The sequence below is a fragment of the Perognathus longimembris genome, chromosome 18, assembly GCF_023159225.1.
Source record: "Perognathus longimembris pacificus isolate PPM17 chromosome 18, ASM2315922v1, whole genome shotgun sequence".
Classification (NCBI taxonomy): Eukaryota; Metazoa; Chordata; class Mammalia; order Rodentia; family Heteromyidae; genus Perognathus; species Perognathus longimembris.
This window is the reverse complement of record NC_063178.1, coordinates 30,482,227-30,495,759: the sequence shown is the minus strand read 5'-3', so window position 1 is coordinate 30,495,759 and position 13,533 is coordinate 30,482,227.

The window sequence follows — 13,533 nt, the reverse complement described above, 5'->3', positions numbered from 1 at the left end:
CTCAGTGGTCTTCTTGGTGGTCTTCTCGCGACTTGGGCATAACACTGTAAACATATCTGAAGCTTGGTATGAAGAAACAGGTATTCAAGTGGTAAAACATTTAAAAGACCTTATGTGCCCTAGACCAATTTGTAGGGCTATTAATAGCAGGCATTGTAGCCTTTATTTCCTTAGCTGCCTCTGCTGCAGCGGCTAATGTGGCTTTAACACAGTGTGCAGACAGCTCACTACGTTAATCATCTTGCTCATATCACACAAGCCATGCACTTTCAAGGCAGGATTGATAAAGTAGAACAAAAATTAGAAGCATTGTATGAATCTGTGTTGTCACTGGGAGAACAAATTCATGCCTTGCAAACTTTGCAACGGGTGTGCTGTCATGTCATGCTGGGTTTGATTTTATTTGTGTGACCCTACATAAGTATAATGGGTCGAACTATCCTTGGGAACAAGTTGTAGCACATCTAAATGGTATTTGGCACCATAATAATTTGTCCTTAGATCTCTTTCAACTCCATCAGCAAATAGCTGCTCTAGTAAAAAGCTCTGCCTCTGGACTCTAAAGTGGCAGAAACAGCAAAAGAACTGTTTGAGCAACTTCAACAGTATGTCCCTTCCTTAACTAACATTAAGGGGCTGCTAATGACATTGCTTGGCCCAGGGATACTTTTGTTGATGGTTTTCCTATGCCTGCCTTGCATTATACGCATATTGCAAAACTCTTTCATGAGTTTAGCCAGTCAGCTGCATATGGTCAAGCTCCAAGTAAATGAATTTTTGCATGAGAGGAACTGCAGCCAGAGACCGGTTTGAGGGCGGGGCCAGCTTGACTGTCCTAAGACAGGGCCTTCAGCTTTGCTCTGAAGAAGATCCCCAGGACGGGTAAGGCAGGCTGGGCGACCCCCCCAACCTAAGACAGGCGGGTTTGCTTCTTTAAAACAAAGACGGGGGAAATGTCGGGAGCCAACAGCGAAATTCATCCTGACTTCTGGCTTACTCTCAAGGGCGTGCAAGGTCACGGCTTAGGGAGCCAACAACAAAGTTCATCCTAACCTCTGGCTATGTTGTTATCTCAAGGACATGCAAGGATATGGTTTAATTGAAGGACAGAATTAACCTCGAGATGTTTTATTATGTCAACAAGAGTCTGTTATGTAAACCATTCAACCCTATCTTGTTTTACTTTCTGTTGTTATTTACCGATTTCAGGGCCTTCCTGTTTTCTTAAACCTTAGTTAATCCTATGCTATTTCCTGATTGTCAAACTGTATACAAGCTGGAATTTAGGAATAAACATGGCTGCAGTCTTGAGTTACAATCTCAAGATGTAGACCTCCCGTACCACCACCCCCCCCCCAAAAAAAAAAGAACTAGGCACTTGCTGCAAGAGGCAAACAGAAGATGCTCCATGATGCTGGTGACATCCTGGGAGCAAAGCTCGCTGGATCTCCTCATGGACCTCAGAAATTTGAGCTGCTTAATGTTGATCCAGATTTTAATGTTAGATGGAAATACCCTTCCTCAGCCACCAGCTTCTCCCGGATGGAAATAGTGATGAGATTTGTCTTTGTATCCCATCTCTCAGGCCCATAGCCTGTTCATTACTTTATTGATTGATAACGTGAGAAAAATAGACAAAAAGGAACAGGACGGAAAAGTTAGATGGGGGGCTGGGGATATGGCCTAGTGGCAAGAGTGCCTGCCTCATATACATGAGGCCCTGGGTTCGATTCCCTAGCACCACATATACAGAAAATGGCCAGAAGTGGTGCTGTGGCTCAAGTGGCAGAGTGCTAGCCTTGAGCAAAAAGAAGCCAGGGACAGTGCTCAGGCCCTGAGTCCAAGCCCCAGGACTGGCAAAAAAAAAAAAAAAAAAAAAAAGTTAGATGGGTATTCGGGCACTGAGTTCTACACCTGTAGCCCTGGCTTTAAACAGAATTTTGCCTTCACACCAAACTTTTCTGCCAAGATTCTGATGTGTGCAATAGGAAGAGGTTGACCTACATAACAAATGGATTCCCTGCTAGACACTAACTTGTACTGATCCAAAAGTAACCCTGCCCTGTCAATCAATCTCTCTTTCTTCCTCACAAAACAGCTAGGAAATACTTCGAATATCTTCCATCTCAGTATGACCTATAATGTCAAGTTTCTCCAAGAAAGAGCGCCTATCAAAACTCAAGTTCGTTACATAATGAGTAACATGATGTATTTACTCTGGTCACTTACAGTAAATATGTATCAATTCATTTCTTACTCAAGCAGCAGTGCACCCTAAAGTCATAAAGTTCCACCTCCTATCCACAGGTAATCCACAGGTAATGAAAAATATCAGGCAATTTCTGTGTTAGTTATTCTCATATTCAGTGTTCAAGGTTTTAGTATTACGTTCTCAGCACCTGTCTAAACATAGTGTTCTGGAAGCAGATAGAGCAGAGTGAAGTCCTACAGATGGAACTCTGAGGAGCAAAGGCGAATATTGGCATGAGGAAATTGCTTCAGCTTGTTGAGAAATGGACACCTACAAAACCTCTCTCGTAGTGCTATGATTCTTGCCTTATCCGGGCCATACCAAATTGGAACTTGTTCTTTGCCCTGACTTGCCAAGCCTTGGAATCCATGTTTCCAAACACAGCACAGTGTCTTCCCCAGATCATTGTCATCACAAGAAACCTGCTTCTCGGCTGGGGATATAGCCTAGTGGCAAGAGTGCCTGCCTCGGATACACGAGGCCCTTGGTTCGATTCCCCAGCACCACATACACAGAAAGAAACGGCCAGAAGCGGCGCTGTGGCTCACGTGGCAGAGTGCTAGCCTTGAGCGGGGAAGCCAGGGACAGTGCTCAGGCCCTGAGTCCAAGGCCCAGGACTGGCCAAAAAAAAAAAAAAAAAAAGAAACCTGCTTCTCTTGAAAGGGCCCAAGTTCTCAGCTCTGCTGCCAGGAACTGCTTTCCTGCCCTGCTCAGTTAAACTGGCTTCCCATAGACTCCTAAAGAAATCCAAAGAAAACAACTATGTGATGTTTTGAAATTTTTTAAATAGCTCTTCAAAGATTACGTTAGCACTGGTCTGACTTACAATGCACACACATAAAATGCCCTTGGCATTGGGTGCCCTGAGCCATCTGTGCATCCCTGGGATACAATCAGCCTGGCGGGTGAGTTCCAGTACCGACGGTGCCATGCCACGGAATTCCAGTGGACAGAGAGAAGCTAAGGAACTTAAATGCATTAGATTAAGAAATTACACTATTAATGATGCTTTAAGGAAACCGGTACACATTTTCTTCATTACTTATTCTACAACACCTTTTATGGCTCCAAATTGACAGCAGAAATGTAGAATGAGTGCCACCTACGATCAAGAGAGAAGTAATTCTAGGTTCAAAAGAGACCTGGACAAGGCATGCATGTAAATAAAGCCAGAGGGCTGTGGAGAGGCCCAGATATCCAGAAAGTATGTATTATCTACATACACTCGGAGACCTACTTTAGATTGTTCTTTTTTTGGAAACCATGCAACTACTCTAAGTGAAATACATTTTGAAACAGAACTATGAGTCCTGGACCTGCAATGGAATACACAATTCAAAACTCAGATGTTGTCGTTTTTATTGTCTTTTTTTGCCAGTCCTGGAGCTTGCACTCAGGGCCTGAGCACTGTCCCTGGCTTCTTTTGCTCAAGGCTAGCACACTACCTTTTGAGACAGAGCACCACTACTGGCTTTTTTTATACAGGAGGTGCTGAAGAACTGAAGCAAGCACTCTACCAATAGGCCATATTCCCAGCCCATGTATTTTTTTTTTTTTGGCTGAAAACCATAGTCAACGTATTTACAGTATCCAAATATGTGACAAAAAAAGGCTCAGTGATCCAAAATCAAACAGTGCACAAAGAGTAAAAAGACAAAATCCTCACCACTAGTTCAGAAAATAGAAAAACCAGAGTTCTGTGCCAGGGGCTGGAAGAGGACAACTTAGAATTCTAGTTTCCACGTGCTATGGGTCTATTATGCATGGACTAATAAGAAGACAGGCCTTCTTCAAGATTTGGCCCTTGAGTGAATTTTAAATTTCCATTTTGGGAGGGGTGCTTGAACTCTGGGCCTGGTTGCTGTCCCTGGCTCTTCAACTCAATGCTAGTGCTCTACCATTTGAGCCACAGGGACACTTCCAGTTTTCTGGAGGCCTATTGGAGATGAGTCTCACACGTTCCTACCTCAGCTGGCTTTGAACCTAAATCCTAGGATCGCAGCCTCCTGAATAGCTAGGATGACAAGTGAGAGCCACTGGTGTACAGCTGATTTTAAGATCCCTACATGATAGCCCAAATGTTCACAGATTTTCTAATGCTTACCAAATTGTTTTGTTTTGGTACATAAGGGGGTTGGAACGGCTTTGTCACTGTCCCTTGAGTTCTTTTGCTCCAAAGCTAGTGCTCTACCACTTTGAAGCACCGCCAATTTGGGGGTTTTGAGTGATTTAATGGAGATAAGATGGGCCTGGTATGTCTTTAAACATCTATCCTCATATTTCAGCCTCTTAAGCTAGGATTATGAGCTAGGAATATGGCTTGGCGGTAGAGTGCTTGCCTAGAATGCAAAAAGCCCTGAGTTCAATCCCTCAGCACCACATACAGAGAAAAAACCAGAAGTGGTGTTGTGGCTCAAAAGGTAGAGTGCTAGCCTTGAGCACAAAGAAGCTTAGGTACAGTGCTCAGGCCCTGAGTCCAAGCCCCAGGACTGGCAAAAACAACAACAAAAAATAGCAGCTAGGATTACAAGTGTGAGTTACCTGCACCCAGCTCAAAATTTATCCCTTTGCCTGATTATTGTCTCCAACTCAAGTGAATTCATTATACAGCAGCTGAAACCAGGGACTTACCCATAGAGTACCTGTAATTCAAAAGAACATTTCAAAGAGACCCAGACAAAGACAGCCTCTGGGGAAGGTACTTACTTACACCCACTCAGCTTTTGTTAATTTAAGGGTTCTGTCGGTCTGCCCGCAGGGAGGGTGGAGTGTTATGTCGTAGTCTTGTGCACCACCCAGCGAAGTGGCATGTTGCTGACTCTGACCAGGACGTGAGCACGACTCCCTGTCACTTTCTGAGCATCAGAGTTTTGGAGACTATGACCTTTAGCTAAGATCGGAGAGCCCAGCTGCCATTCCAAACTCGCTAACTCCTCCAATGCCACATTGAGAGATTGGTGGCCGCTCCTCCGGAGACATACCCCCTCTGCTCCCACCTCACCCCCTTGATCTCTTCCCTTCTCTGCCACCAGACACTCAGTGCTCATCAGCAAGGCACCCACTGCTAATTGGATTCCTGCTTTTGTAAAACTTTTTCACCTTGGTGTTGATTTCCATCACTGTAATAAAATCTTAGGACACAGACAATTTAAGGGACAAAGGATTTATTTTGATTCATTACTTCAAAGGATTCTGTTCTCCATTCCTGAGACCCATGCACTGGACACAACATGACCACAGTGGGAAAATGGAGCCGAGAATTACCACACCTCCTAGCAGCCAGGAAGGAGGCTGAGGGAGACACTGAAAATGACAGAGAGAAGGGAGGGAGGAGAGTGGAGGGAGATGGAGGAGGAGGACAGGGTGGAGGAGGGAGAGCAGTAGAGATTCCTGGTAGAGCCTTCAAGGACATACCCAAAATGACCTGTTTCCTCCACCCAGAAGTCTACAAGTGTTCCAGAACAGCCCAGTCCACTGGGGACAAAGTTTTAAAAGCAGGAGTATACTGGGAATATTACATTATCAAAGCACAAAAAGAGGAATATATTCTATTAAGCAAATTAAAAACACACTAGATATGCAGGCACTTGTGAAAAGGTTTTGAAAATGCTCGGTATCTTGATATTTGGTCATTTATTTCTAATTTGAAAAAAATACATGCGGGCTGGGGATATGGCCTAGTGGCAAGAGAGCTTGCCTCGTATACATGAGGCCCTGGGTTTGATTCCCCAGCACCACATATACAGAAAACGGCCAGAAGTAGCGCTGTGGCTCAAGTGGCAGAGTGCTAGCCTTGAGTAAAAGGAAGCCAGGGAAAGTGCTCAGGCCCTGAGTCCAAGGCCTGGGACTGGCCAAAAAAAAATGTATATATGTATATATATAATATGCTTAATATTATATATATATACATGCCTCTTACAGCAAACTATAATGCTATTTAACATACTTTCTAAGCTCCTTTTGTAACTTGTTAAGATACACTCATCAGTAACCTGAATATAGGTAATTTCAGAAGTTATATTTAAAAGCACACTTTTTCCACATTATTGAAAATATGACACCAGTGACTACTTACATAAAATCCGTAAACTCTTTCATTAAGGAGCTTCTCATTTTGTTTGTCTTCTGTTGATTCTTTGGGTAGAGCTCAGGGTCTGTGTTGGGCCTGCGCTTTTTTGCTCAAGGCTAGCACTTTACCCCTTGAGCCATCGTTTGCATAGCTGACTTTGGAGCAGTCAGTAAGAGTCTCATAGACTTCCTGGGTTGGCTTCAAATAATTTTCTGTTCTCAGCCTCCTGACATGCTGGGATTACATATCTGAGACACTTGGGCCAGGCACTTTTGATGTGAATGATATATGTTTCCATATATTTTATGTAAGTTACCTCGGGGCTATCATAATGATTTGACTTAGAGGAGCTCCCACCATTACTCTGTCCAAAGGAGATGTTTAAGGGCCAACATTAGGAGTATTCTGAGGGCCTGACCAACGGACATGGTAACATCCATGTACTGAGGAGGTCAGAGGAGCCCCAAATGCCTTAGACTGCATACCCAGGCACTCACCTTGGAAAATGTCGCGGTACTCCTACACACTTGGGAAGGAGAGAAAACCCTGTGCTGTGTTTCTCAGCACATTTGGGGATTTCTGCTAACATGACAAAGTTGGAAATTATCTCAGTGGAAAGGATATTAAAGGAAGGGATGGCCCAAAGTATGGGCTGAATATCTTCCCACCTATCAAGGAGTTCAGATTCAATATTCTGGGTTAAACTTCATGATAAAAAGTAGAATAAGGGGGCTGGGGATATAGCCTAGTGGCAAGAGTGCCTGCCTCGGATACACGAGGCCCTAGGTTCGATTCCCCAGCACCACATATACAGAAAACGGCCAGAAGCGGCACTGTGGCTCAAGTGGCGGAGTGCTAGCCTTGAGCAGGAAGAAGCCAAGGACAGTGCTCAGGCCCTGAGTCCAAGGCCCAGGACTGGCCAAAAAAAAAAAAAAAAAAAAAAAAGTAGAATAAAATAAATGTCAGATCTTCACAAACTATTCTCTCAATTATTTGAAATCTGTATTCCTAATTCTATCTGAAAATTAGGTTCTGTTCAGTTGACCTTTAGTTTGGATTGCATGTCATCAAAATCTACATGCGACGATTCCTTATTAATTTTATGCAATCTCACTCTTGTACATATATACTCATACATATCTATATATTGTTTAAAGACACTTTAACATCCAATAAATCAGAAATGACTCCACTTTCTTTTTAAGATCAAGCTTCCTCAGTGAATCTTACTGTTGAAAACTACATCGTTATCCACTCTGAGATTTTCATCACTCACGACACTAAACATCATATACAATATGGAACATTACATATACCACAAACTTGGCTATTTAATTTAAAAAAGCTATCAGTTATAAAAGTTCATCATTCATTTAGATGGGATACTTAAGTGTTTTTAGAACTTGTTACTTCAGGGTTCTTTGCATGCCATACCTGGTGCTTAGATGAGTATTTGTTCACAAAATTAAAGACAAATGAAGTAGGTCAAGTGATGTGCTCTCCTATTACTTACAAATAACATTGTATCCCAATGCTGGTGGCTCATGCCTGTAATCCTAGTAACTCAAGAGGCTGATTATCTAAAGATCCAAATTGAAAACCAGCCAGGCCAGGTAAGGTCTCCAGTTAGCCTAGAAAGGCAGAACTGGGGCTGTGGCTCAAAGTGGTAGAGTGCTAGCCTAGAGAAAAAAGAGCTAAAGGATAGTTGACAGCCCTCATACCAAGTTCAAGCCAGAAGACCAACAAGCAACCAAAACACACACACAAAAACATCATAGATGGAAAGATTTCTCCATTAAGGATGGATTAGGAGTTTCATTCCTTCTAAGGCCCTTAGGGTATTTGAAACTAACATTGTAACTACAGACTCCTACATTCGCTAGAATTCAAGCAGATTACACACATACATCTTTAAATGTGTTTGTGCATAGGGACTGACTAGCCAAACTGAGTTTGGGTCTCTAGGTGGCTTTTCTTGTTCTAGGTCATCATATATAAATTTTCACTAAAGATTGAGTCATAGTCATAGTTCTCATGTGCATAATATACAAGCAACATATAATACCCCACAGAGCTATATTCTTTCCTTTTTGTATTCCCACATGACATTGAAAGGGCTGACTATATACAGAAGGATTTCTCACGTGAAAAATGTTCTTGTGGATTCTCATCAGTGTGCAATGTTTGATTCTATATAAGAGGAGTAGATCAGTTCACAGATTTCCTACGAGTGACACTCATGGTTTATTTGCACTGTTTGTTCTTTTTTTTTTTTTGGCCAGTCCTGGAGCTTGGACTCAGGGCCTGAGCACTGTTCCTGGTTTCTTCTTGCTCAAGGCTAGCACTCTGCCACTTGAGCCACAGCACCAATTCTGGCCACTTTCTGTATATGTGGTGCTGGGGAATCGAACCCAGGGCCTCATGTATATGAGGCAAGCACTCTTGCCACTAGGCCATATCCCCAGCCCCCACTGTTTGTTCTTTGAGGGAGCGAACCCTCCATGATGACTCAAGGCTTTCCCAGAGCTGTGATGTTCATAGTTTTTCTCACCCGTGGATAGTCAGGCCTAAAACCTCTCACAAAGATGGTTTCTATGGGTGGTTTCTGCCTAGTATATGTCCTTTGGTGTTGTCTTAGATAAGTTGACTGACTGTAGACTTTCCCACACAGATGATACTCCTGAGTTCTCCCTCCAGGAGGATTGTTCTTACTTTCCAAGGTTACAGGGTGTACCAAAACCTTCCACACACAGGTTGCATTTTTGTTATTGCTCTCTCATTCTGGCAAGGCTTAAATGAGATACTGAATGATTTCACTCACTGATGACATGCACCATTTTTTTCTCTAGTTTGTACTTTAATATGGTAACAAAGGCTGGAGTGGAAATAGAAAACTTCCCCACAGAAGTGACACTCTCAGGGCTTCTCTCCAGTGTGTATCCTCTCATGTATAGCACAGTAAGATGATGTAGTGAAGGCTTTCCCACAGGTGCGACATTCATAGGGTTTCTCTCCAGTGTGTGTTCTCTCATGTGTGGCACAGTACCTTGGACTAGTGAATGCTTTCCCACAGGTGCGACATTCATAGGGTTTCTCTCCAGTGTGTGTTCTCTCATGTGTGGCACGTTGAAATGACCGACTGAAGGCTTTCCCACAGGTGCGACATTCATAGGGTTTCTCTCCAGTGTGTGTTCTCTCATGTGTGGCACGGTGACATGACCGACGGAAGGCTTTCCCACAGGTGCGACATTCATAGGGTTTCTCTCCAGTGTGTGTTCTCTCATGTAAGGCACGTTGAAATGACTGACGGAAGGCTTTCCCACAGGTGCGACATTCATAGGGTTTCTCTCCAGTGTGTGTTCTCTCATGTGTGGCACGGTGAAATGACCGACTGAAGGCTTTCTCACAGAAGTAACATTCATAGGGTTTCTCTCCAGTGTGTATTCTCTCATGTGCAGTGTGTTGAGATGACGTAGTGAAGGCTTTCCCACAAGTGTGACATTCATAGGGTTTCTCTCCTGTGTGTATTCTCTCATGTGAGGCACAGTGAGAAGGCCAAGTGAAGGCTTTCCCACAGAAGTAACATTCATAGTGTTTCTCTCCAGTGTGTATTCTCTCATGTGTGGCACGAGAAGATGGGCTAGTGAACGCTTTCCCACAGGTGCGACATTCATAGGGTTTCTCTCCAGTGTGCAGTAGGCTATGTGTCTTAAGGACACTTAGCCTTTTGAAGACTTTCCCACAGATGAGACATTCATGCCATTTCTCTTCAGTGTGTGTTCTCTTAGGTGTCTTATGGTCACTTGGCCTTTGGGAGCCTTCCCCAATGGGAGGACATGCCTGTGCTTTCTTTCCGGCATGTGCTCCTTCCTGATTTGCAGAATGAGATGGCTGAGTGACCGCTTCCCACACACAGAGGGGACCTTCATCTGCCCCTCCTCCAGTGGGCATGTCCTCCTGCTGCCGGATGTGACTTGGCTGAATGGAGGGGGCAGTACACAGGTGGCTGTCATCAACTTCCTGTCTAGTGTCTCCTCCATCCTGCCAAATGACCTCCCTGGATTGATGGAGTACATCCCCCAGGTCACTATCCTCACATGCTTTGTCTCCATTGTGTACAGTCGTATGGTGACGGAACTTTGAAGGAACAAAGGCTGTCCTACAAAAACTACAACCACGTGATTTCCATCCAGTGTGAGTTACATTGTGTTTACAGCATTCATTGCTAACAACAAAGACTTTAGCACATAGACCACAGCCACACTGTCTGTTTTCCTTGAGAGACTTACTGCATTGTCTAATGTCCAATGAATTCTTCATAATGCCATTGCCATTTTGATGATCAATTTCTTTGTGTTCCATGTGCTCAGGCGTCCGTGAATATTCATGCTGGTTCTCTCCCCGGTGTAGGCTAACACAGGAGATGTCTTCTGCATCCTTTAGCACATTCTGTGTCAATGAATGGCTGTGAGTCTTTGTTTCTGTTGAGTCATTCCTGTCAAGTGATTCTTCAAGATAAAAAGTTTTCTGCTATGGGAAGATGAAACATGATCATCAATTGTTCACATTCATCTCCATGGCCATTTCTCTACATGAGAATGCTAGACTACTTAGCCTAGCCAAAAATATATTATACCTTGGCACTGATAGCTCACGCCTGTAATCCTACCTATCCACATGGATTAGCTCTGAAGTTCAAGGTTCAAAGTCAGCTAGTTCAGGAAAGTCCATGCGAGTATTACCTACAATAAATTATTCACAAAAAGCTGGAAGCAGTGCTGTACTTGAAGTGGTAGAGTGCTAGCCTTGAGCAAAAGAAGCTGATGGACAGTACCCAGGCCCTGAGTTCAAGCCTCAGGACAAGCAAAAACAACAACCAACTTATTTTTTTCCATATCCCCAGCTTGAAAGTGCCAAACACATGCTCCATGCACGGTGTGAACAATAGAAGAATCTAGTTATTTTCCAGATAGTCGTGTGTGTGTGTGAAAGAGAGAGAGAGAGAGTGAGAGCTAGAGAGAGACACAGAGAGAGACAGAGAGAGACAGAGACAGTAAGACAGAGACGAACAGAGAAAAAGAAAAAGACAGAAAGTGAGAGACGCAGAGAGAGTATACACATAGAGGAAGAGAGAGACATAGACAGACACATGGATAGGAAAAATCATTGGCTTCGGTCTATTTTATATTGCATATCTGAGATTAAGTTTGTTTTTATTTTTGGTTTTGCTAATCCTCTGGCTTGAACTCCAGGCCTCGGCAATGTCCCTGAGCCTCTTTAGCTGAAGGCTAGTGCTCTACCACTTGAACCAGAGCACCACTTCCGGCCTTTTCTGTTTATATAGTACTGAGAAATCAAAGCCTGGGCTTCATGTATGCTAGGCAAGCACTCTACCACTAAGCCACATTCTCAGACCCTGAGATGAAGGTTTTGAAATCCTTCCTTACAAAATTGAAACTATGTGGAGCTTTCATCCTAGAAATTTCCTCAGCTCACCGATGAGGCAGGCACTTGCTTTACTACTCTTTCCACTACCAGGTTTTTACTGGTCACGACAGGAGTCACATCCCTGTAACTTACCACTGACGGGGTCACGTGGACCTGACCGCTGACTTGTTGGATGTAAAGACGGCAATCTTTGCCATGTGGAATGGAAATGCCTGTAAGAAATGTTTAAAAGGATACCTGGCATGAACCCAGGAGGAGATTTTTAAAAGCACCTTAATTCGCAATTGTGTAGTCATTCAATGATTCAAAGGAAAGAAAACAATTCTTAGGAAACGCACATCATGTCATATTCACAATCATGAATGATAATTTACATCATCACTGCTGCTTCAAATAAGGACTTGTGTGCAGTTGCTGAGATTTCTGCCTCAAGGCTAGTGCTTTACCACTTGAGCCACAGCCCCATTTTCTGCTTTTTTGTGTTTAGTAAGACAGTCTCCCAGAGTTCTCCTGTTTGGATGGCATCAAACTACCATCCTCAGATTTCAGCTTTCCTGGGTAGCAAGGATTGTAATTGGAAACAGAATAGCTAAGAGAAGACAATACAACTGTAATCTAGATAATACATTGAATCTCAGGAATCCCATAGTGGCTCCAAATTAGATTAAGATGCTGTTATTGTAGCTCCATGTTCACAAGCAATGGGAAAATACAATGTATAGCCTAAGGGTGGATTCAGAAGTAATCCCTCAGTTTCTACTTCTGCCTTAACAAAATACAAGCTACCGTCAAAAGTACATTCTCACAGGCTGAATTCAAGTAGGAATTCCAGTGGAAAGAAGCAGAGTGAATGTATATGTACATATATATATGCTTGATTTTATACACTCACATTGATAATTATATATGCACACTGGATGGGTCCTAGGACTCACCGATGGACTCCAGCAGACAGGCAACTTCTGACATCACATCTCTCCACAGCTTCCTCTGTGCTGCGTTCATCAGGTCCCACTCTTTGGGGGTGAAGTTCACAGTTACATCTTCAATGTTCAGAGGTTCCTACAAAACCCAAGACAGTTCCCATTCTAGAGTGCAACAGGGACAAGTTCAACAGACAAGCCTTGAGATGATGCCAACGGAGGTAGGTAGAGGGGAGGCCGGGTATGCACAGATACCAACGGTTCTGGGCTGGGCTATGCCCTAGTATCAAGAGTCCTCACCTCATATACATGAAGCCCTGGGTTCGATTCCTCAGCATCACATATATAAAAAAGGCCAGAACTGATGCTGTGGCTCAAATGGCAGAGTGCTAGCCTAGAGCAAAAAGAAGCCAAGGACAGTGCTCAGTCCCTGAGTTCAAGCCCCAGGACTGCCCTCCTCCCCGCCAAAAATAAACCAACAGTTCTTTAGGGCAATAGCCAGGCGCCCTCGGAATGAGTGGCCTCAGCACTGGCAACACTGCACGGTGAGGTGGAGGAGCAGATAAACAAGGCGCACCCCAGAATACTCCATGGCATGTGGAAGAGACGATATGAAGTAACCACATTCCACATGGAACACCTTCCTCTCCTGGAACTGGAACTCGGGTCTTGGGTGCTGACCCTGAGCATGGTTGCCCAAGACTAGTTTGTGCTCTACCATTAGAGCCGCAGCTCTCCTTCCAGCTTTTCTTGGTGGTTGATGAGAGATAAGAGTCTGAGGGAGGGGCTGGGGATATGGCCTAGTGGCAAGAGTGCTTGCCTCATATACATGAAGCCCTGGG